The sequence below is a fragment of the Coloeus monedula genome (assembly GCF_965178545.1).
Source record: "Coloeus monedula genome assembly, chromosome: 6".
Taxonomy (NCBI): domain Eukaryota; kingdom Metazoa; phylum Chordata; class Aves; order Passeriformes; family Corvidae; genus Coloeus; species Coloeus monedula.
In genome coordinates, this window is record NC_138786.1 from 14346001 (window position 1) to 14370170 (window position 24170).

At 36.4% G+C, this 24170-nt stretch overlaps 1 protein-coding gene across 4 annotated transcripts in view; it reads right to left on the bottom strand.

Moving 5' to 3' along the window:
• SOX6 (SRY-box transcription factor 6) overlaps positions 1 to 24170 on the bottom strand; it is a 368589-nt gene that overhangs the window by 307915 nt on the left and 36504 nt on the right. For all 4 annotated transcript variants that reach the window (XM_082283580.1, XM_082283584.1, XM_082283585.1 and 1 more), the window contains exon 2: positions 10060 to 10115. The gene's annotated coding sequence lies outside the window, so the exon portion shown is untranslated. The remainder of the gene's footprint in view (positions 1 to 10059; positions 10116 to 24170) is intronic.

Below are 24170 nucleotides of genomic sequence, written 5' to 3' on the forward strand. Positions count from 1 at the left end.
TCAGGCACATGGGGTGATTTGTTCTGTGCAGGGCCAGGAGTAAGACTCAATGACCTTTGTGGGTCCCTTCCAACTCAGGATATTCTATGATTCTATGTGAAAAGTTAGAAATGCCCCCTGAGCCTGTGATCCTTTAGCTTTGAGGCAGTGGCTTGTCTCCTTTATCACACCCATGTCTCTGACCCTGAATTTCAAGACTGAGAATGAATACTGTCTTTCTTCGGTGGTGATAATGAAATTATTTTACAGCCCCAGCCCTTCCCCAGACTCTGTAAACTAATTCCATGGCATAACCTCAGTCCTACAACTCACAAATGGCACAGGAGGTACGCAGAAAAGGCAGAAAGGAGAGGCACTGTATCCCCTGGCATCTCTGCATGGCAGCTGGTGAGACAAAACAAAAAAAATCAGATCACTGCCTAGAGAGTCTATTGGCAACTCTCAGTTGCATCTGGGAACAATGACCCATCAAAGCTAACTACGCATTGTTAATATCCCTACCTAATCCAGGCAACAGGAAAGAAAAGTACAAAATGCCCCAGCAAATCCTACAACCTTCCAACTCACTCATCTTCATTTTCCTGAATCTGATAAGCATATAAACAACCACTGTAAGAGCAGCGTCCCCAGTGCTGCCATAAACCTCATCTGGGGCCAGGTTGGGGTTAGAGTGCATTCACTGCTGCCACAAGTATTTATCCCATATTTTCACAAAATCCAGAGAATCCAAGGAGGTCCCATTTCATGCTTCCACCTAACTGGTCTAGGAAGAAATTAATGTAGTGCAGAACTTCCCTACAGTGAAATACTTGGGTCTGGGAAACATGATTCTGAGGGCTGGATTATGATTTTTGAGATACAGAATTTTCAAGCTATTGGGTTCTAAGCCTGCACAGTCTTAAGCTTGCAGCTATTGGCATGTTTGACATTTTAAACTATGAAATACCAACCTATTTTGAAATTGTCCAAATCATTAGTTGTGGAATTTTCCTAGCACTTCATGAATACCACTGTTAATTGGGCAATTAACTCGAAACTACAGAATATGCTGTGATGGCATGATATGATATAAGCCATGTAAAAGAAGGAACAGCCAAGCAACTCAGTATGTTGAAAGATATTAATGAAGTGGCAAAATCTGCCAGAAAAATAATAATGGGTGATTTTAACTACCCCAATATTAACTGGTTGAATAACACATCTGTACATGGTTTGGAGAAGCAGCTTATTGATACTATAAATGGCTTCTTTTTGGAGCAGCTCCTTCTGGAGCACAGAGGAGGAGGAGTTCCACTCAGTTAATAATTTGTGTGTGTGTTTGTGTAGAAAGCAAGCATGGGTGTTCTGCTAAGCAACAATGGCCATGGGACAATGAGTTTGAATCTCGATGATGAAGTATTTCAAGTGGTAACCAAATAGTTAATGGCAGGTGGGTGGGTGGGGAAAACCCATGAACAACAGGCATCTCAAAGGGATGGCTGTTTTGGAGAAATGAAGGAATTTATTCACACACAGAAACAAAACACCAGAATTAAAAAGAGAAGAGAGGAAAATATATTATAAAAAGCTAGGTTAGCATGTTTCTGGGGTAAAGTACAAGAATCTATGAGGTCTTGAAAAATCGACTCTCTTTGAATGCATGAACTCTGCCTAAATGCTTTAGACAGGACATAACATTGATTATTGTTATAACTTACTGCTCAATGTTGCACAATATGAAACAAAACCATAATGCAAACTGTGACAATCAGAATGTATAAATTCAGTTAAAATAATTACAGGAAGAGAAAGTTTTCTTTTTCCAGAATTACATAATTATTCAAGTTGACCTGCAAGCAGGATGCATATATGTTACCTGATGTACAAATCTGGAATCTGGAGTAAGAGCATACAGGTCTTGCAACTGTTTTGAGGAATCCAGCAAAAAAAGATAATTGAATGTGTATGGTTATGCTTCCCTCATTGTCCTCTAAAAGTTACAATTATGTCCCTAGAAAAGCATCTTTAATAGCAAGAGATCAAAAAGCAAGTGATTAACAGAGAAATTATACACAGGCATGACGGTAATAGCCACCTCCCAGATGGGATTATCTAGGAATGGGGCTGCCAAGGATCAGAAATGCAGCTTGTTTGTTTCTTTATCACATTTCAAGACACAAAAATTCAAGAACATATTAGGTTCCCATAATGGATCAAAAAAATCTTGGAGTGGACAGCTGCCGATATCTGGTATTTCAGAGTGAATATACTAGAGTTTGAATCAAGCAAATCTTTGGGCAAAAGATTCCTTTCAAACCTATTCCCACTTCTTACCAACACAGATATATAGTCAGACTTTAGTGAACACAGTAAGGAAATATATGGACTATTTACTAGGATGGGATGCTACCTTAAAGTATAATCAATTAAAGAGGCCAATAACCTGGCAGTGATAAAAACTTGTCCAAGCAAGATAGGATAAGAGATTTCTAATGACTTTTCTTTTGTGGGGAAGATATAATATGGTTGTAGGGTAAACAGCTATTCAAAAATTTATATTAATTTATATCCTGATTTGGAGGAGGAAATGTTCCTCTTCCAAATTAAGAAAATTAAGACTTTCTAACCATACTTTAAAAATACTGGGTTAAGAAGATGCAAAGTCACATAAAACTTGTGTTGACAAGTGAGAACTTGCATCTTAGAAAGAATAATTTCAGCTATTTAATGTCACTGCTGGATTTTACACAAACTATAATCACTTGGTAAAGATGGAACAAAGAAGTACAATGTCAAGAGTACAAACAAACCCTAAAGACATACAAAGAAAAGAGAAAATGTCCTATTTCAAATAAATTGATAGGGTGTGTTCAGTTAAGGTAGGGTGCTCTAGTATATCTCAGAAATACAGGAGAAGTAAGAATGAAATAATGGACATCACAAATTTTTAGTAAATCAGGTAAATTCTGGAGCATTTTTACTTGTCTCTAAAAGGCAAAGCGCTGCCTGATGTGGTGTTCATAAAACTGTGGCTGAAATAGAATCAAGAATTAATAACATAGACTCTGAAGTTAACCACACTTCTGATCCCTTATGCCTGCTGTAGAACCACCTCTCAAGTTTTAGGCTGTTAATTATGAGGGTTGAGGCGGGAAATTTTTTACTTCGCTTTCATCTTCCTAAGCTTGGCTTCAGATTCCTGAGCTTTACTCTGATCAATTCAGCAGATCAAACTGTAGTTGTGTTGTACAAGTCACCAATTCTTTTTTAGAACGTGTTATATTCCAAACTAGTAAAGCATTTGAGTAGAAAAGATACACTAAAGAAGGAATTTCATATACACAGCCAGTTTGCTAGCTACTCATTCCTCTTCACTCTGCTGCCATACAAGACTCTAGATTTTCTGCAAGACCATGTGTCTCAGCTCCTGAAAACAAGAACTTTGAGTGAAGTTTTACACTTTGTGAACTGTTTCATTGGGAAAGGCTGAAGTGAGTGATTAAACTCATGTAACTTGTTTTGTTTTAGCTTTGGAGAATTGGATTAATTACTCCCTGGGGCTTTTTGGATCCTGCAGGGAGCATCTTTGAGACCAAGTTTCAGGGCCAGGATTATATTTACACAATTAAGTGTAGTCTTTGAATATTTTATGATGCACACTACTGAATCCATCACATGCATATATTAAGAACAGAAGCTGCTCCCACTTACTTCAAATTGATTTTTTTCAATGTCTTCTTAATGTAGACACACAAAAATATTGATTCCTCATCACTGTGCATAACTTAAATTATTGAAAGTTAAAAATTAACATTTCCACATTATTTGTATTTTAATTATTAATGAAAACATTGCCAAGAAGAAAAAAAAAATTGATGGAAAATTAATTTTTTTTAAATGCACTTATTTTTAAAACTGACCTTTATACTTTATCTTATCTTTAATATCTTAGAGTAACACTTTTAATGCAGGCTTCACTTTGATCAGCTCTTTTTAATTAACTTTAAAAATGGGAGTGTTTTACAGCACAGTCTTTATCAATTTTTTTATTTAGCTATTAACACTTATGTTTTACCTTCAGCAGACCATTATCAGATTTCTATTGAGTCAGGCTTTGGTATATAGCAAAGATCTTGATACATCTAGCAAGCAGTTAACCTCTTAGTCTGCTCTCTCTTGTAACTCTGATTATGATGAATGAGTGCTTAGTTCTAAGCAATTCTGTTTTATGTCAATAAATTAATCAAACAGTCGTTGGTATATGGGCATTAGGAAGACAGAGAGAAAATGAAGCTGTCTGTGGACACTCTATAACCCTCACCCTTTTAAGTAATATGATTTAAAAAGTTAATGCTGACATCAAATGTTGGTATTGCTCATCCCTACTATAGAATATGACATTCTTTGTGTTATTTACGTAAAATGAGAAATACCCTACATAATTTATTACTCACAGCATGGCTTAAAGAAAATTCTCTTTGCAGCTTTCCTAAGATACTGCACTGTAGTTATTAAATTACCTGAAGCTTTGGGTTTGTGATAAACAACCATTTCTTCTACAAGTACCTGGGCTCTGCAAATGTCAATCCCTCCTGAAAACCTGTCCAGGGACGGACTTGTGCAAGTACTTTGCTTCTACATTCTTAATTGGGCTTCTTAACACAAGTATTTCCTATTCCTCTCTCCCAAGCATTGCACACAACTGCAACAACATATAGAATTGTTTGGATGAGGATTTGCAATTTATTTCTTAGCACTTTTGCAAAGGAGTTTTTAGACAGCAGATGGATCTAGTGCATTGCACAGATCTCATCCAGCACACATATGGAGCAGCAGCAGAGCAAGGAAGCCCTTGCTTATATACAGAGCATGACAGTCCTTTGAAAAAGAAAAAGCATTTCTAGCAGCAGTTTCACTAAATGATTCAACTTCATCAGAAAGCAGAGACCACATGTGTGGCCCCTGTCTTTGTGCAATGTGCCAGGAGCTGGTTGGATCGTGCTCTTGCCCACACTGGTGTCCTCGTTCCAGTAACTGCTAAAGTGTCTACAGCCTGAAACCCCTTGGGTTTATGTGAATTAAGACTGTTATTTTGTGTATTTTCTCTTGGGTCATACATTTCGTTCTTCACAGAGAATTGAAGGAGACTTCTGTGCTATGCTAAATATCAAAATCCCAAATGTAGTTTAAATGCACTATTTATTATAAGAAAAACTGTCTAAAATGAATACAATGCTTTCACAATGCAAGCATTCTGTGTACCTATTAATTTTTTTACTTATTACCAAGACACAGACTGTATAGTTGATAGAGAAGCAGCCAAAAAATGTCTGCTGAACTCAGAAGGTAAATGGGAACTCAGATAGGAGTAGGTTTCTGGGCCAGCATCAGGCAACAGACTTTCCTTCTATTAGAACTAGAAGTCCCCAGGTGACCTCCCACAACCACACAGCTTTAGATAAAATCACACAGGGGAGTCCATCAGACATCCCAGCTGGAAGCACAGGCTAGAGAGAGAATTGGATGCCGAAAAACAAACAGAATTTTTCGTATTCAAGTTCTGTCCTGTTCTTAGCGGAGGGGTGGCCCAGCAACCTTTCCCTCCCCTTGAGTCTTTTTCCCACATCTTCCCTCTTCAGGTACAAGTATAAAGCACTGGATGAATGCAACTATGCAGCTATCAGATCCTCACCAGCAAATGTGTTTGGGCATCAGATTTTAGCTGAGTGTAAAGAAATGCTTTTCCCGCTTTCATTATCTTTCTACTCGACCTACTCTCTCTTAAGAACATCTAAAATACACATATTTAGGAAAGTTTTCTCAGACAAAAAAAACTCTTCAAGACAGGTGTCTTCTTTTCTATTTATTTGTCCCACATGTTATATATTGGAAATTTGTTTCTTACCAGAAAATTTGTGTGTTACAAGCCTTACACAAAAACAGCAAGATAGAGTTCCACTAGAAATTGATTTTATAGTCACCATTTATAAAATAAACCCAGGAAAACAGAGCTTCAAATTGCTGAGGGTCTAGTTAAATGATGGTTCAACCAGATCATTTTACATTAGCATGTCACAATGTTAGCAGGAGGGGAGGCATAAGAGGATAAAGGCCTCAGATACCTGCAGCACACACATGCCAAAAAAGGTATGGGTGTTGCAGCAAACAGAGATTCTAGTTAGGCATCACTTTGCTTTATTAATAGGAGCTTTTAAAGACTCATCTCTTTATAGAAAGAGGTATGTGATAAGCTGGCAAACATCTCCTTGATCAAAATGGTGATTAACAATCCTGTCTTACGAGGAGAAAAATGGAGATCAACTTTTTAAGACTTCGGTTCAGTATATTGCTTTTCTAGAAAGTAGAGACTGTATATTTTCCCAAATATATGAACTCAATTCAGTAATTCAGTAGAACACCACATGTTATCAATTAAACCCATAAGGTAAATAGCACCAAAGACATATATGCCTTCCTTTGCTCCAAATAAGCTGGGCTTTCTTTGACTTTGTTATACAAATATTCAAAACTAAATAATTTTCTCCTTTTAAATAAGCTGGTAGAAATACAAAGAAAAAATCTGTTTGGCCAGATGCTCTGTGGTGTAAATAGAAACAGTCCAAAACAGAAAAACAAAAAGAGTATAAAAGTTGCCTTAAAAATAAGATTGGGAAAAAATATTAAATATTGAATTTTAAGCAAATCATGATTCTGTTGATATGCTGATTAGAGTGTTTGATAAGATAAAATTTACCTACCCACTATGTCAGTTTTGTTGTGTCATAATGTGTGTGCATGTGTGTGCTCCCTAAGTTTTCTGGTTTTGTTCTCAAACCTTCTTTGGAAAAAAATACTAGTATTCATTTTTAAAGAAATTTTATTTTATTCCCAAATACAATTACATTATTTTCACCATGTTTTCAATACAGGTGTTTCAAGACACTGAAGTTTCATGGGCTTCAACACCTCTCATTTCAGGTTTTATTTTTCTCTCTCTGTCAGTGTTTTCACATGGTAGCCAAGTCACAATAAAATGTTTACACAGACACTGAACTGCTAGTAAATAGATATATCTAATTGCTGATGTCCAAGCAAAATTTGGTCTAAATGCTCTGTTATTAGAGGACACTTATTTTGCCATCCATATCTTTAAATAACTATTGCAGTTTACTACTGGACAAACCTACTTGAAAGAACAATTAAATAAATTAAACCGTGTTAAAACCACGTTCTTGAAAAAAAAAGTAACCTTTAGTTAGGACAATTACTCTGTGGGCGTAAAACAAAAGCACAAATGTCATATTTTCCATGAAATTTACTTTTGTATGAATCATCAATCCTGTTTTCTCCTGAACTAGACTAGCCAAATATGACAAAAAAATCCCAAAGTTGCCTGAACTGGATGATCCAAGTAATTACATGTTACAGCAGAATGCATCTATGACAAAACTTTCAAAAATTTGAGGAAAAAGTTATTATAGCCCCTGGTTGAAATAGCTTTGGTATAGACCTATAGCAGTATTTAGCTGATCTTGCTGTATTCCCATATAAAAATATGCACAGTTTCAAAGATCAATCTTCCTAGCACTGATCTGCCCTGCTTCCCTTTGGAGTACAGATCAAACAAACACGCTATAAAAACATGCCCAAATATTATAGCATAACATGAAAAAGGTATACACGTCTCATTAGCATTTTGTAAATACTGCTTAGAATTGAATCTTCTCAAAAGTCCTGATACGTGCAAAGTCTTTGTCTTCCACACCGACCCCCAAAGCTCCCATCTCCTTTGCTTAGGGCCTATTTGTTCAGCCTCAGGCCCTGATCCTCAGTCCATCAGCTTCAATGGTCAGCTCACATGCATAAGTATTTGCAGAAATCAAGTCTTTAAATGGAAAGGTACCTCAGGTCTATTTTATTGGTCTATTTTATTTGTCTCCATTTATGACACTGTACATAGTCCTGTTAGTGCATAGTAAGAGTCTGACTGATCTGCCTGACTCATGTACAGAATATTTGTAAGTTTGGAGAGGTAAAATAGAGATGATTTAAGATCTAATCCTATATTACTGTAGAAGCTATACTTTAGTGCTGTTCTCAGTATGTGAGGAAACACAGGGCTGAATCCATCGGTTGTACCTCCTACATTTTATTTTATTTTCAGTTTATGTGAACTTAAGGTTTGCATATGTTTCTAGACATATAGTGCTAAACACTAAAATAAGTCCTTTAAGCAGAGAAGAACAGTCAGCATAGTGTTGGCTTCCCCAGATATTCATGTCACTGTAATTGAAGTCTGGGTTGCAGAGGACACCTATCACGAGCCAGGCTGTGGCTCATCATTTCATACAGTCATTTACTCAGCTTCATTGCTCAGGCTGCTGAACCACATCCCAGCTCTCATGGCCACAATATGTCAGGTGTCTCAGCTGTACTAACAACTTGCCCTGCAACAGCCAGTGTGCAGTTGTGTGACATTAACAGTCCATACTTCTCATGGGAGTTTAAATACTTACTTGATTGATCTAAATACAAGAATTGTTTTCTAAGTACTTTTTTATGCCACTTTTGTTTACCACAGCTCTTTGTTGATGTCAGCCAAGAAGAGCAGGACTCAGATCAGCAGTCCACAATATAATTACTAAAGCCCTTTTTATGTTTGTAATACTAGATGAACATGAACTAAACAATACTTACAACTTCTCACCCAACTAGCTTGGTACACAAAAAGTTCACCATGAAACTACCATTGAATTTACTGCATTGCTTTCCTTGGAAAGTGTGCTCCATATTGAGGTATAAAGAGGTGCTCTTTGTATAGACTTATGTTACAATTTCCATTTTTAGAAGAGAAAAATGATGAAAAGAAAATGATGGCTTAAAAAAAAAATGCAGTAACAAAGCCAGAAAGAATATAACAAATTCCTCACTCTCAATTCAGTAATCACTTTATATTGCCTTCTCAGAACTATTTTTCAATGGTAATACTTGGTTTTAAACTGTTTATCTTATTTGATAATATTTTTCTTATCTCTGACTGACAATGCTCATTAAAAAAATGCTGACCTGTAAGTGAAGGAAAGTGCAAATAGCATAGCAAAACCATATGTGAAAATGAACATTTGTAAAGAGGAAGAGTTAGTACAAATTGAACATATTTCCATATTGAGAGGAGAACCAGCCATATTTTTTCCCTGATGAATGCAGTTTTGTGAACATCTTTTTCCACAAATGATTGAATAAATATTTTTTTCATAAACTGTATTTGTGACTTAAGAGAACAAGCTGCATAGATTGGTTTCATTTATACTACATCATACAAGAGGTATTGCAATAATTTATATCATGCCAAGTCTAAGGCCCATTAGATTTTCCTTATTATACTTGACTAAAGCTAAACAGCAATTCTGAAAGCTTTCTATTTGTTGCATGAATAACTATCTTCCTCCCAGGTGCTCTCCTCTGGCTTTCCCTTTCTCAAAGCATTTCTCTTTAGGTGTAGTCCATTTGATGCATTTGAACTTGGGCATACTCTGAAACATGTTCTTGGGCTGTGGCCTGAATGACCAAGGTTTTTCTGCAACCATAGAGGTCAGCTTCCTCCAAGGGATACAAAAATGTATTTCTAGTTCAGCAGATGTTGATCATCCTAGTGTTTCCTCAATAACACCATACAGCACTTCCTCTAAAAGTGCTGTCTATCTTGAGTCACAGCCCCAATTCTTTTCTAGAAGTTATTTTCATTGCAAAAACATGACGCAGTGGTGTCATTAGCAAGTGCCACCATTGATGTGTTACTGTAAGCTGTTCTCCCATCATTGTTATTATTATAAAAACAAAAATAAAGCTTGGAATAATAATATTTACTGTTAATTCAGAATTTGTATCTCCTCTGAATAGCAGAAGCATAAGTTGGTAGCAAAAAACCTACCAAAAGTTTAAAAGTAGTGAGGTCAAATTCTTGCTAAATGAACATGTTAAAACTGTGATACAACAGTGACATTTTAAAATTTCTTCTATTCCCCATGTCGAAAGAGCAGTAGAAAGATGCACATAACAGAGAAAATAATAAATACTTACAAATACACAAGAAAATCAGCCCCAGCTCCCAGAAATCATGAATTCATGAAACTGACCTGAAAATATAAAAGAAAAAAAAAAGTTGAAACAAAAGAAAGTCCAGAAGTGATAAAGGTTACTTTTTTATTATTATAAAATAGTTATGAGTTTTTACCATGAACTGAATAAAACAGAATACAAGACTGTTGTCACGCTTTCAGCCAAGTAATTTACACAGAATTTGTTTCCAGGAAGCCAATACCAAGAGAAACAATTATTTCATTGTTCTGCATCTCACACCATAGCAACCCAGTCCATTATGGCTTCTAAGAACTGTCATAAATGCAAGCATGGTTATCTTTTAATAAGGAAAATAGCTGTGAGGGGGGTTTTGGCTTGGAGTTTTTGCTTTTTTTTTTTTTTTTATGTTCTCAAGTGTTGCAGAACATTTATTACTTTTTTTTTATTTAAGTAGTTTGTTAACAGCATTTTGCCGCTTACCTGGTGTAAAATTATTGTTTAGGTCGTTTAATTGGAACCTATCTAAGGCAAAATTTACACAAAGAAGAAAGACTAACGATTTTGTTCTCTTATGGTCTAGATCCCAGTTAGAAGCTTAGCCTAAGTACAATGCAGTCACTATAAGGCATGATTAAATCCAACATTCTTTTTCCTGCATACCCCTCAGTTCTAGTTGGAAAGGTAACAGATGCAACTCAAACCCACAGAGCTCGCCTTATAAAATTCTTTAACTAGCACAATGACTCACTTTATGCCTCTAAATATCCATGGTTTCCTCTCTCCAGAACCCCCATGCATTAGAAGGTAGTTCAGTAGTTTATTTTTATTGTTTGGTCTACATACAGCACATTTTTAGTTCTTAGGAAAACAAAGAAACTTTGTTGCACAGCCCTTGTTTTCTTTCCAAAATGTGAGGATGGATATGGGTAACATTAAACTGAAAATAGTAATGGAGCCTGGGCAACTAGTTTAGGTCAAAACCTTTTTGTTCTCTGTGAGCTATCTGATTAATTTGCAGTTCATAAAACAGTGGGTGTAAGCTCAGTTTAAAAACATGTAACTATATTTAAAGATGAAATCGTCATTTTTGTTAGCCCCCAGTAATCTTTAAGAAACACCTTCCCACAACATTTCTGTATCCTAAAGTGCACCAGCCAGTACTGCACAGTGCCTAGAGACAAGGAGAGAATACCAAACTTATCTTGATGCAGAATATCCTCCTTATTTCATACACCCACCCTGAAGTGCATATTATTCATTCCAACCAAGCCCTCCCCCATCCTGAAAGTACACATTTAATTGTGTCTTCTCTCCTGTAATACCAACAGAGAGTCAACAAATCTCATTTGCTCTATCAATGCAGTGTTATTATTATATATTTTAAAAGCAAGTCTGAATCTCATTATCAGCTGATTTATGCCATTAGTGTGCTTTGGAGCCACCAATTAAACAAGGACAGTGGTTCATGAGGTCACAGTTAATTAATCTGAAAGTATAAATACACTTTAATGCACACCACCTCATGTAGAGAATTTAGGAACAAAGCACCAAACCTTTATTCTGGCCAAGCAATTAGGGGGAAAGGTTAAATATACAAAATTTTAAACTTAGCCTTAGCACTCTGGAGATCTACCAGGGAAAAAGTTCTGTTTGGTAAAAAATCCTGCAGAACAATAGGTATGTGAAGCCTTGATTCTTACAGCAACAGTGCAAGTGAGGGAGAAGAACAGGGGTAACTGTACCCAGCGATCCCGAGCTTGTTGCCCAGATAACACCTCAGAACCGTGAATCAGCTGCAAGCTTATCCATTATGGAGCTGGTCAGTGTGGGGGAAAAAATCCCAACCCTAAAGAGCCTGATCTATTCTAAATGGACTCATCAGTGTGGGGGTGGCTGTTGCATTCAGCAGACTGTACAAAACTGACCTTTCTTTCAACCACTTTCCCTTAGTAAATTTAATAAAATAGTGCAATCAAGGAAGGGTTCAGTAATACCCACAGTCTACCAACACAAGCAGAGTGCAAGGAAAATGCTGAAAACAGTCTAATTGACCAGAAACAGCTATTCATAGTGACAATTCAAGTATGAGGTATCTAGAGTTTACATGGAAGAAAATACCTTTGTCTTACTGCCTGGACTCATCTTACTTTGCACGGTTCTCTGCCCAAAAGAAAGACGACATAGCTAACACACAGACACACAAGAGTAAACCACATGACCTGATTAGATGGAGTAGTTGGTATCTATTTTTTCTTCTCTTACACCTGTAGTCCTATATTCTGTAGCCTCCATCACTTTTATTATTTTTAGATGCCCAAGTACTTTTTCTTAAACTGAAAATAAACCCTAGATTCTTATCTAAATAGAAAACTTTCCATCCATCAAACACTGACATCACAACATTAATGAAAAATTATTCTGTTAGCTCAAACCATCTACATTTTCACTTTAAATGTCCCGAGTTGAACTCCAGGTGACCACACAGGTGAACAGCTGTTGCATAAATATATAAAAGAACAAAGCTGTCTTTAAAGTATTCTGTTGTTTTAATTGGTACAAATCCCACCAGAAATTTCACTCCGATATTTTGCAGTTTAAATGCTCTCAAACCATTCTGAATACCTGCAATTTCTGCATGTTTGGAAGGTTGCTACCATCCTTATCAAAGATTTGCTCTCCCAGTGCCACTATGAAAGGGGGGAAATAAATCTGTTAGAGCAGCTTACGCTCTGATTTCAGGTACCTTTGCTAAAGAGTTAGTAAAGGTAACCACTCCTCATTGACCTGACTAAGAATATTACACAGTCATCCAAAAATTTAACAGAATCCCTCAAAATAACTCAATTTTCTAAAGGTAAGCTTTTGCTTGCCTTGCGAGCACATATTGACACCAAGAGAACACTGGACATAAAACAGATTACGGACATCACTAAATGATGGTAGGACCTTGTTTACCATAGGTGTTATGAACAAAAGAAAATTCCATAAAAAGCCAAATGTCAGTGATCAAATAGCCATCTTTTCACCCAGTCAGCTCTTAATAATTCCAATAGGTATCAGTTTTCAGAAAAAAAAATATAAATGGTTTTGGAAAGCAGAAAAAAATATTTACTAATTTTAAAAAATCCTTAATTAAAATATTCTGATGTTTGTAAGATAGAGCCTCTACAGGTAGCCTGTATTTTCTGTGCACAGTCACCAGTGAGCATGAAGGAAGCCTGGAAGCAAAAAATGGAAGCAGCTATTTAGTAAAAAGCATGGCATCATGTTATATCATTTGAGAATGTGGCCTATCATTGTGGGCTGCTGGGACTAAAATATGTATCATTTAAAAACTGTTAAAAAACTATTTTCAGAATTATAGCATGATGTGAAATGAGAAAAAGGAATAATACAGAAATGAAACTACACATTTAGGGCCTGAATCACATAGCAATTTCACACCCTTAAACGTGCAACATTTCACAAATAAAGGATCATTAATGGCCTGTAAATGTCTAGACAGAATCACAAAAATTAAAGAAGGAGTAGGCTGATTGTAAGGAGAACCTTTGAACCAGATTTCTAAAAATCTTCCTTAATTCAGATAAAGGGCACAGTTTCAAGATGGTTAATGAAAAATGTTTTACTTACATGCAGAAAATTCTTCATACATGATCATTTTAAAACAGGAAAGCAAACGCAGTAATTAACCACTATGAGCAAATTTCTGGTATCTTCCCTTCGTTTCACTCCTGCTCAAACACTCAAGGATTGTATTTTACCACCTTTGCTAGCTTGTTTCTTGAAATCTTTATTATTCTTGGTTCTATGCATAGCCAAAAAAAACCCAAAATCTCCAAACAAATGAACAAACAAAAAATCCAGCCAATCCAAACTAACTACCACATTGTTTCCCTCTCGCTTTTCATTTTAGAATACTCCTTCTGCAGTAATCTTCATTTGGATTTTTGTACTCCTTAACAGAGATTGCAGTCAAGTGATCCATCAAAGAAAGAATCAGGGCATGCCACCTGTTCCACAAGTGGTAATTTTAAAACACATTGCATCACAGTGAGTTAAGAACCACACCACAGCACATAGAGTGTAAAATTGGTCTCCAAAGCTCTGTACTCAGTTGCTGCTTTTGTTACAGATTTTCTGCTCAACCTTTAGCAGAAGTTGCTTTGTGCTTCTTAGTTCCTCATACACAAAAAGGAGCTACTATTTCTTCCCTCTGTAGCAGTGATGCTTTACAATTCTACACCCCAGAAGCTGTGATGTCGTTATTACAGAAACGAGGCTCCAAAGAAGTACCTAAAATAGGCTACATCTCCACAGTTTTGCAGGGAGATATGAGCTCACTCTGCCCACACTTGGAGATGACTGGCCACAAACCCACTCTAATCCAGTTTAGCTCTGGTTAGCACTTACGTAAACTACATGACTTCCAGTTTAGAGCAACCTCACATCTGCCTACAAAAAACATGTCAACATACACATACAATGATGGTGTTTCTGTAAACTACCTCTTAAAAAAAAGGAGCCCCATAAACATCACCACTTTTGCCAAGCTCCACAGACAGTGGTTCCCCGTCTTTCCCAAAAGGGTGTCACTCGGTAGTGGCACATTACCTGGCAGTGTTACATTATATAACTGGCTGTAAAAGCTCCTTATCATCTCCTCTCTAACAAATAATTGTGTTATTGTGTAAAGGTCTCCAACAGGCAATTCGGGAAGGTTCCTCTGCTGTCTGCTTGCAGATCTATAAAGCATCCAATCATTACAGGACGTGAGCATAGAATAAAAAATATTTGTAGTATCACTTCATAGCGTAGCATCAACTTAAGTCTAAAAAGGATTTTGATGAAAAAAAGTATTGCATATCTCCAACAACTAATTTAAATATATTACTACATCTACCACTAAAATTGCACTTGAAAACACCAAAAACATCTAATTCACCGTGCAGATGAAAGAAATACCTAAATACGCATTTATTCCTTCATTTAAAAGGCAGGGTGCTAGCATTCCAGATCTGATAAGCTTTGTGTGCATACTTTTGAGCAGATAAGAACCACAAGACATACACCACGCTGCTTGGAAGGCTGAAGGGAGAGGAGGAGCTCCAGTTATAACTCATCGGCTGCAGACAGCAAAAGCCTCCTCTGTTGCCCGGGGAAAGGTGGTAAATGCTGCTGGCTCCCTGCTCCCACATCAAGGGACTCAAATTTCCCTGGAGTTCCTGCACCAGCCCACTGTCACTCACACGGTGTGCTGGGACACAAAAAACACCTCTGAACTTCTGGTGAGCTACAAGGCATTTTCACAGCCACAGGCTTGGGCGTTCCTGATCAATACGACTGAATTAAAGAAAACAGAGAAAGCTTTCACAACAGGGCTGTTTCTGTAGCATTTACATGTGCAGATCCGTGTGCTGAAGGCACTACAAGGTAAATTAAGCCCTGAATGAAAATTTACAGCATTACAAGCCCCAAGAAGTATGGCCGGGATTTCAAACACAAGAAACCCTTGCAGTACTGTGCTGTTGGAAGGATGTAGCAAGTACAGAGAGAGCTTTACAGCTAATCCAAACTGCACTCCAGAGTTACTCTCTACACCTGGAGAAGCTGTGGGGGCTGCAGAGGATGTGGCTTGGAAGTGACATCCAGGGTCACTCTGCAGAGACTCACTTTTGTCAGGCCCCTGTGGAAATCAACCACACAAAGACCGAAAGGGTGGCGTTGGCATTGACCTGCATTATAATACTTGGCCATTTTTTTTCTCTTCTCTCTCTCTGGGTCTCAACTATACTCTCACCATGTGGAATGATAGCTTTGTAATCTCTTCCTATGGGTGTACTTGCAACTATAGCAGAGTCTCCTGGCATGACTGTAATACAGTCTCATAAGGGTTCTCCACATGCAACTTTAACACAAAATAATAACATTTTTGTTCATTATATAATACTATCTTTATGCAACAATACACATACCAGGAGCTGTTAGCTTACCACTTGGATGTAATTTTTCTTGCCAAATTGTACTAAAATTAACAATACTTTCAGTAGTTTTTGGCTCCCTTTATCTTTTGAATACATAATGTGTCAGGTTCCCTTGCCTTTCATATGCAGACCAATGTTTAAAATAATTTTGCTGAAGAATTGGCTTACTGTGTTTAAAAGAGGGTATATTCTTTCAGCTCAGTCATATGACTGAAAACAACAGTATAAAAAATATAAAATATTATTCAAACTGTAATTCACCATGCAGTTAAGTCTCTTTAATGAGCTTCTTGAGGTCTGGATTGGACCAAACTGAAATTCTCTTACACAACAGAATGGAATTGCATTGATTTTTTATTCAAATCAACTATCTATATCTATGGGTGCCTATTTATCCTCAATTTTTTAATATCTATTACCTATATATATTTTTATATTTAGATATAAGTGATGACCTGTTCTGAGCAAAAAGAAAAGGTCTTTCTGGAAAGAAAAATGAAAACAAATTACATGTCTGTAATTTCCTGGCCTGACAAAGCATCAAGAATTATGTAGAGTTGAGAACACTTAGATAACTTGGGAGGCTTTGAGTCACTGAACATCTCTCAGTGCCTGATGCTGTCGCACTCAGGCCACAGAAAGGGTTTGGGATACATCTTCATCAGGTTCTTTCACTGCACTTTGACTTAAACACCTACTCAACTGTACTTGTGCTACATTTACCAGATGCAAACTCCTTGGTACATTTTTTTTTATAGTGTAACACCTACATATGCATAGACAAGGCTTGGAATAGTAACAGAAAGCTAAAGCCCTTGAGCAAAGATATATTATATATATCTATATATATGGGGGGCAGGGGGAGTGGTAATTCTGAAAGCCCAATTTTACCATTCTACCACTATTTCCAAGAGTTAAAAATGGTAAGATAGCTGAAATGTTTAGCTGATATTTTAGAGATATCAACAATGATACTAGTGCATGGTAACACATCACCATATTTAAAATTCCAGCATAATTATCCCATATAGCATGTGGATTTGATGGTTCCCTGACAACTGGAGATTCAACCTGACACAACTGCAGTGCACTTAAACAACAAAAAAACCATAGAGATTGCTGGTTTCCATTAAATTAAAAAAAACAAGGAGGAGAAAAACAAAAAAGAATAGAAAAAGAGAAAAGGGGAAAAGGGGAAAAGAAGCTAAGTCAGCTGCACACAAACTAACAATTTTTCTGACCCATCTATTTTGTAATATTATAAGTGTGCCATTTGTTCCCATTGAAATTAGTATTAATCCAGACAAAATATTGGGATTCTGTATTGGAGAGTCCCATGTAACAGAAGCTAAGATTTTTCAAAGCTAGTTAAGTAGGACATAAAAATCAATTAGAAGGCCTTAAGAATGTCTGCCTTCAGGTCTACTTCCCTGGATTCCCTGAGGGACAAAACCTCCTTACTCCATATCTTGGAGTTTTCTTTCCCTGAAACCCTGAAACATAATAATTATTGCTAAAATCCCTTTTTTTCCGTTAGTCGTGTACTAACATCCCCTCTCAGCTCCCATTTTTGTAATTCATTTATCCTGACACTATAATCAGAGAAAAGGAGGTCCAGGTGCTCTGTTTTTCATTTCACTTTAGAAAAATAAGTCAGTAAAATTTCTTTCTTCCAAGACCCATTCAATTAGGATCCCACCTTACATGTGGATCCTCTGTGAGAACTGTTTCCAAGTACATGGCACAGAGTGCCCCAGAAAAGATACTGCTTTATATTCTGCCCAAAGGACCCTTCTATTTGTGATTAGCTACAATTATCAGTCCTAAAGATAATTAACTCTCACCTGCTGGACAAATAAATCAGTCAAAAAAAAAAAAAAAAAAAAATGAACCACATTATCTCATCAAGCCCTCAAAATAAAAACCTTTTGGCCCTCCTTTCAGTGTCTCCTAAAGCATAGCTACTTCATTAGTTAAAAAAGGAAGAAAAAAATTGTGTTAATTAAGGAAAGAGTGCACCTTGAAACAGAAATTTGCCTTCAATGGCAAAGCTATCAGTTTGATAAGGTTTTACCCTTTGGAGACTTTATCAAGTGTAGCCCTAGTTTTTTTGGATTTTTCACCTATGACATCTCTGTCAAAATCTGAACTGAGATTTTGACAGATACTTGTTGCCTATCATCTAAAGGTTTGGACCTCCTATTTTTTCTGTGACATTCGCCTCTGCCAGATATTTTGAAACCAGAACTGAAATATGTTCACCAAAGACAGAAATTCTTGCAGGCAATACTGCCCATCAAAAAAATGATATGATGACCCTTTACTCCAATTTATGTTAAGCACAGTCCTGGGTAATAAGTCAAGCAAGTTAAAATGCTAAAGCACTACTTTGTATCAGCCAAAAAAAAACAGTTTTGTGTTCATAGCCTGGTTTTTATACTGGTTGTAGGAATCACATATCAGTAAACTCAGAGTCAGTTACCCTACACTTTAGGACAGAATGTCCCAAGCTACAAATTTAAAGGCGAGTCTGGGGGAAGGGTTCAGTTTCTCATGTGCTGAAAATTATTTAGATAGTCACAGCCTCTTTAGACAGTCATATAAAACCATATCTCCAGGCACTTACCAGCATTGCTTGACATCTATGAGCCCCAGGCTATCTGCACCTGCCCTCAGCAAGGTACTGACAGGCTGCAATGAAAAGCTGATGGCTAGAGGGGTGGTTACTAGGCGCTTTGCATGCAATATTTCAAAAATGTAAGTGGAATACTGATCTTACTAAAGAAAAAAAAATTGTTTAAATCACACTCAAGAAGTTGGCAAACCTAAAAGTTTCACCAAATTAACTCATCAGCCTGACATGTCTCTTCACAAGATCTTATCACTGCTTTAACTGAACAAAAGAAAGGAAGGGAGAAAAGAAAAATATGCAGAGAATAACTTCTATTTCTCTAAAAAGAAAGTTCTATAGGAAGTACTTCAAATGTGTTTCTGTCTTGCGCTAAATGAAGCAGGTCCTGCTGTGGAATTTTAGGGTGGTGTTTTACCCCTTTTCTTTTTAACGAACACCAGAGTGAACATCACAGCAACATCCATCAGAAATCATTAGAGCACAAGTTATAACTATTCCCTGGTACCCATAAAATATGCAGGTTTTCTTCTTTTTTATTTTTTATTATTATTGCAAAATTTTCCAATTCCTCTATTTTACTTTAACTCAACACACTTTGCTTCTTTGAGCTAGAAATTTCCCTTTTTCCAGGTGACCCTGCCCTCTTTTTCTGGCATATGAACCCTTTGGAATGCAGTGCAAAGTTAACTACTTATGTATAAGTAAACTTATAAGAAAAATTTCTGGGAAATTAAGAAAAGAGAAAATGTTGATATTCCACTTTCAAAACCCAAGATCATGTTCTTAGAAAATCTCTCTGACTTTTCTTATTCTTCCTTATTCTCCCTTTCCTTCATTTAAGAAACTGTGAAATGTTAGTTATAGTTCCAATGGTAACATTTATATTTTCAATTGTTTTATTGCAAACTACTCCTTGATTCCAAATAACTTAATCCACTTTCTTTGCAACTAGGGGTGTCAGGGTGGTGCTGCAGGTCACGGTTCTTTCCAAAATCCCATTGTTCTCATTGCTGTGTAAATTGTCACAGAGAGACTGAAAAGTCTACAGTTCTCAGAGGACAGGAATTTTCAAAATATCAGCAGACAGAGTATTCAGTGTGAATAAATATGATCCTTCAAAGAAATATAGCAAACCCTAGGGATTCCTCTGAATCCACAGGAAAGCATGGCTCTTTTGGGGACACAGGGTTAAAACCTTCCTGTACTTGTTTTATCACAGAACAATGAATAGTTTAATGGATCTAGGATTTTGCCCTTTGTTCTGTCATCCCAAAGATGTAACGAACCTTTCAGATATTTCCAGAACTTGACTGAATTATAATAACCTGGCAATTCACTGCAAAGTCAGAAATTACTATTGTTAATCACCACAAGAATATATTTTGCACCTATACAACACTTCCTAAAGTAATTTTAAATTACCTTACAAGAAGACAAATATTTGAAAATACTAGAGTTGGATGACATTTTCCTCTGCACAGAGTGCCAACATAAAGCTTTTGGAACTTTCAAGCCATAATTTGAAGATCTAGGAACACACATTTCAAATACTGGTGCCCTATACTGGGTGAAATAAGAAGTCACCTCCTTGAAAATCAGAGAATAAGATTCTACTTAATGAGATCAGAAAGAGCAGAATCCCAGTCTAAGCCATGTAGAGCACCACAAAACTCAGTAAAAATACTATTAAAACATTTTTAAAGTTTTAACTTTAAAAAAATTACATTACTCTCATAAGTCAGATGAATCCTCTGTGTAGGCATGCTGACTTGGATTCTGAGATGAACTCATCACAAGTTGCTTAAGTGCATGTACAAAAATTAACAGATAATTATATAAAAAAATTTGCAAGATGGCTCAATGCCAACAAGAGTCTCCCATCAATCACATATTATACTTTTCTTGATATCTCTTCCTATGCAGAGAAGCAGCTGTGCTGTGTAGCAAGTCCCAACAATTTTTAAAACCTGACTCCTGGAGACAAAATAAGATGGTCTGAAAACAAAACCAGTTAGACCCTTCTGGTTTTACTTGTTCTTATGTGGCAACACAAGTTGCAGGATTCTCACATTTTAGTGAACTCAAATTTCACACCATTTCAAAGATCCAGTCCAATCCTACAGAAGCCAAAGTACTTGCATGGTGTGAGTGATGGCTGTATTTGGCCTCATTAGCTCAAATATGCCTCATCCAAGATGTATTTCAACAAGCCAACCCTGCAATCACGCGGCAGTCAATGGTGATGCTTTTCATTATTTCAGTGACAATAACAACCAGAGTTTCAGGCAAGGGTAATAGTGTTCCTGTGTAAAAACTGGAAGCAAATACTACCATCACTAGGATTTAGCAAACATGTAGAAAGGCAAAAAGAAAAAAAAGTCACACGCAGAACTTTTCATTCAAATACATACAAAGCCCTCTGTGATTACAGCACACAAATTACTGCTATGCTGTTACCAGCCTTGACTGGAAGGTATTAAAATTAAAAGCCAAATTTTAACACTGCAGAAACAAATCAATCAACACTTTCAGCTTGAATGGACTCACTTTATGAAATCAAGCAACATTGCAGGAGTTAAAAAGCGTGCTATGTGATCTGCTATTTAATCTTTTCATTTCTTTGCTCTAAATGTGGCCTGTCCAAATTCCTCCAATAGGAAAATTTTCTAAAAGAACAGACCACTTTTGAGCCATTTCAGTCTAGATGTGGAAAATAAACAACACTGCTATACACCTGAACCCAAAATGTAGGATATATTCATATTGTGGGAGAGTTACACATTAGCAGCACACTATGAAAACTGGGCATGCTGGGAAAATATCAAGCTATTTGAACAAAAACAGTATTATTCATAACGTAGTTTTTCCACTTCGGAAACATAACTTGGCACACTCTCTATTAGGCCCAAGTATTCTGAGCTTCAGATACTCCTACAGAGCAGCAAAGTGGGTTTTATTCAGCTACATGCAAAGAAATATAGTTATTTCTTTTCTGTGTCTGAAAATAACTTGTCCACTCCAATAGAAAGTCTGCTGCTAGAGAGGTTGATAATTAAGCTTTTGGAGTTTGCCATCCATTAAAACTTGATGATCCCACCCAAAGCGCTTCATCATCAGAACCATCTGGTGCTCTTTCTGCACAATTACCAAAATACAGAACATATTTTGACTTGGCACTTGCATTTGGTAGACACTTTAGTCATTTTATAAGCAACAAGGCAGCATCTTGCCAAAGCACGGCCTCAAAAGGAAATTTCAACACACCAGAATCTGACTTCTATCCCGAGAAGTTCTACCAGGGTAGAAAGAAGGAATGTCTTTGCCTTCGGTAATGTGCTCACCTTCACATACAAGATACCTCTTACCAAATTCATTTCTCTGTGTTACCTCTATATGTTGATTATTCAAAGCATTATCTAGCATATTAGGGGTAAAATGAAGAGCCTCAATTCTGAAAATCATTTTCTTTGAAGAAGCCTGCCTCTGAAATCAAGCTAATGATCCGCCAGAAATCAAATTATTAGCAGTAAAAGGAATCAAAGGCATTTCACAATGCTACTCTGAAGATGAATATGGAGAATATTTCACCTTGGACTCTCCCACTACATTTTTTTTCAGTGTCTGCACATAGTGCAATAGTATGAGCACAGCCCTAAATGTAGGAAAGCCTGAAAAACAATGGGAGAAGTAGGGAATATGGACTAATCTTGAATGATACTTGACTTCTTTTTTGGCTCTTAGTTTCCAAGATTTTCTACAAAAAAGAAAACATGATGAGAACATGGAACATACTTCCAAAAGCATTAATAGGAGTCATTTCCAGATTGCCTTTAATTCACTTGTTTTAGTCATCTCTGCCAGAAAAATTTGTATCAGAAGTTGAAAATTTCTATGCAGTAAGGATGTTATTCTCAGCTTTCTCAGGACAGTATCAAGAACATGAAAAAACAAAAATAAGAGAACTCAGTTGAAGTGATTTCTCAAATCAGGACATTTGAGTTACTTTTAGGAATTCTGAGGATAGGTCTACATTTAATGTCCCTCACCTATAAGCACCCCATAAGCAAGGACACAAAATGATGCAAACATTTTGGAACATATACTCTAAGGAATTTATATATTATCCCTGGTGGAAATAATGTTTTTCACAAAGGCTTCTGTTTATTGAACATACAAATTATTAACCTGGTTGGCATCAAAATGGGCCAACTGCTCCCCAATTAGTGAAAATATATGAAAAAAGAAACAAGCAAAAAAAATTTTTTAAATAGTGAAGCATAGAAATACATCCCAAATGACAACTGCAAGTTCCAGAGCAAATAAATAATTGTTGCATTGCATACAGCATGGAAACCACAAAAATATATAGACCAAAAAACACAGGTTTTCAAACCCAATGGTCATACCAGAACATGGATTTACCCCCATCAAAATTTTCATATATATAAAATGGATCACTAAAACATTAGAAATAACAGACAAAAGATGGATAATTGACAGGTAAAATAATAAAAGATCGAATAATTGTACACACAGACAACTGAACAAAAATTTATGAAAAAAATTAGTAAGAAAGTTACATAAGAAATTTGGATGGAAATTAAAGAAGCTATTATTGCAAGTAACATTGAGGGAATAGTCCCTCGACAAAACAACATTCTGAAGAAACAAGTTTCATGAAATTATAATAGCAAAATGCAAAAAAGGGATGTATAAAATATGTAATCACACAAAAATATTTCTGCACAAGAGTATAAGGCATGGAACTAATGAAAGTGAGAAATTAGAAACAGTCAATTTGGTGAAGAGATCTATGGGTGCACATGGCAATCTGAGGCATCACAATCACGTTCATCCCTATTAGACAAGCCATCAGACAGGCAAATGTAATATATGAGCAAGTAAATAAACATTTGACTACATAAGAGTGTCATCTTCATTGGGTGACAATCCAAAGAGTCTGTATCTCCTTGTTGGCAAAAACAAACTGCACATTACATCCTTATTTTTATAGGGGATCTCGGAGCAGATTTCCTAACATCAGAGATTTAAAAAAACAAATAAGGCTTACTTATTCTCACAGCTTTTTCTCTTTTAATTTTATCACAGCCAACAGTATTGTAAAAAGTAGCAAATTGCCATCAAGTCATAGGCCCGTATTTTTTGAGTGCCAGCATGATTTCTTAAGTCTCTACCAACAAGTGAAAAGATCAAAAGTATTTACTTTCAGGAAGACTAATCAGATTACTGTCACCTTACAAAAGCATTACAGGGTGTCCTTGTTATTTCAACTATTTCATCACAGTGACATGTAACAACCACAATGTGTTGATAAAGCGCCAAACCCAAAGGGATAAATCAAAATAAGAATTAAGAGAGAAATATTTCAACTTATACCTTAGAATCTTGAGCAACCTCTACACCACCAGAAAAGCTTTGGAGGGGAAAGATGTTGGTGCTTTCAAGCCAGTGGAATTAATATTTTGGTTTAAATT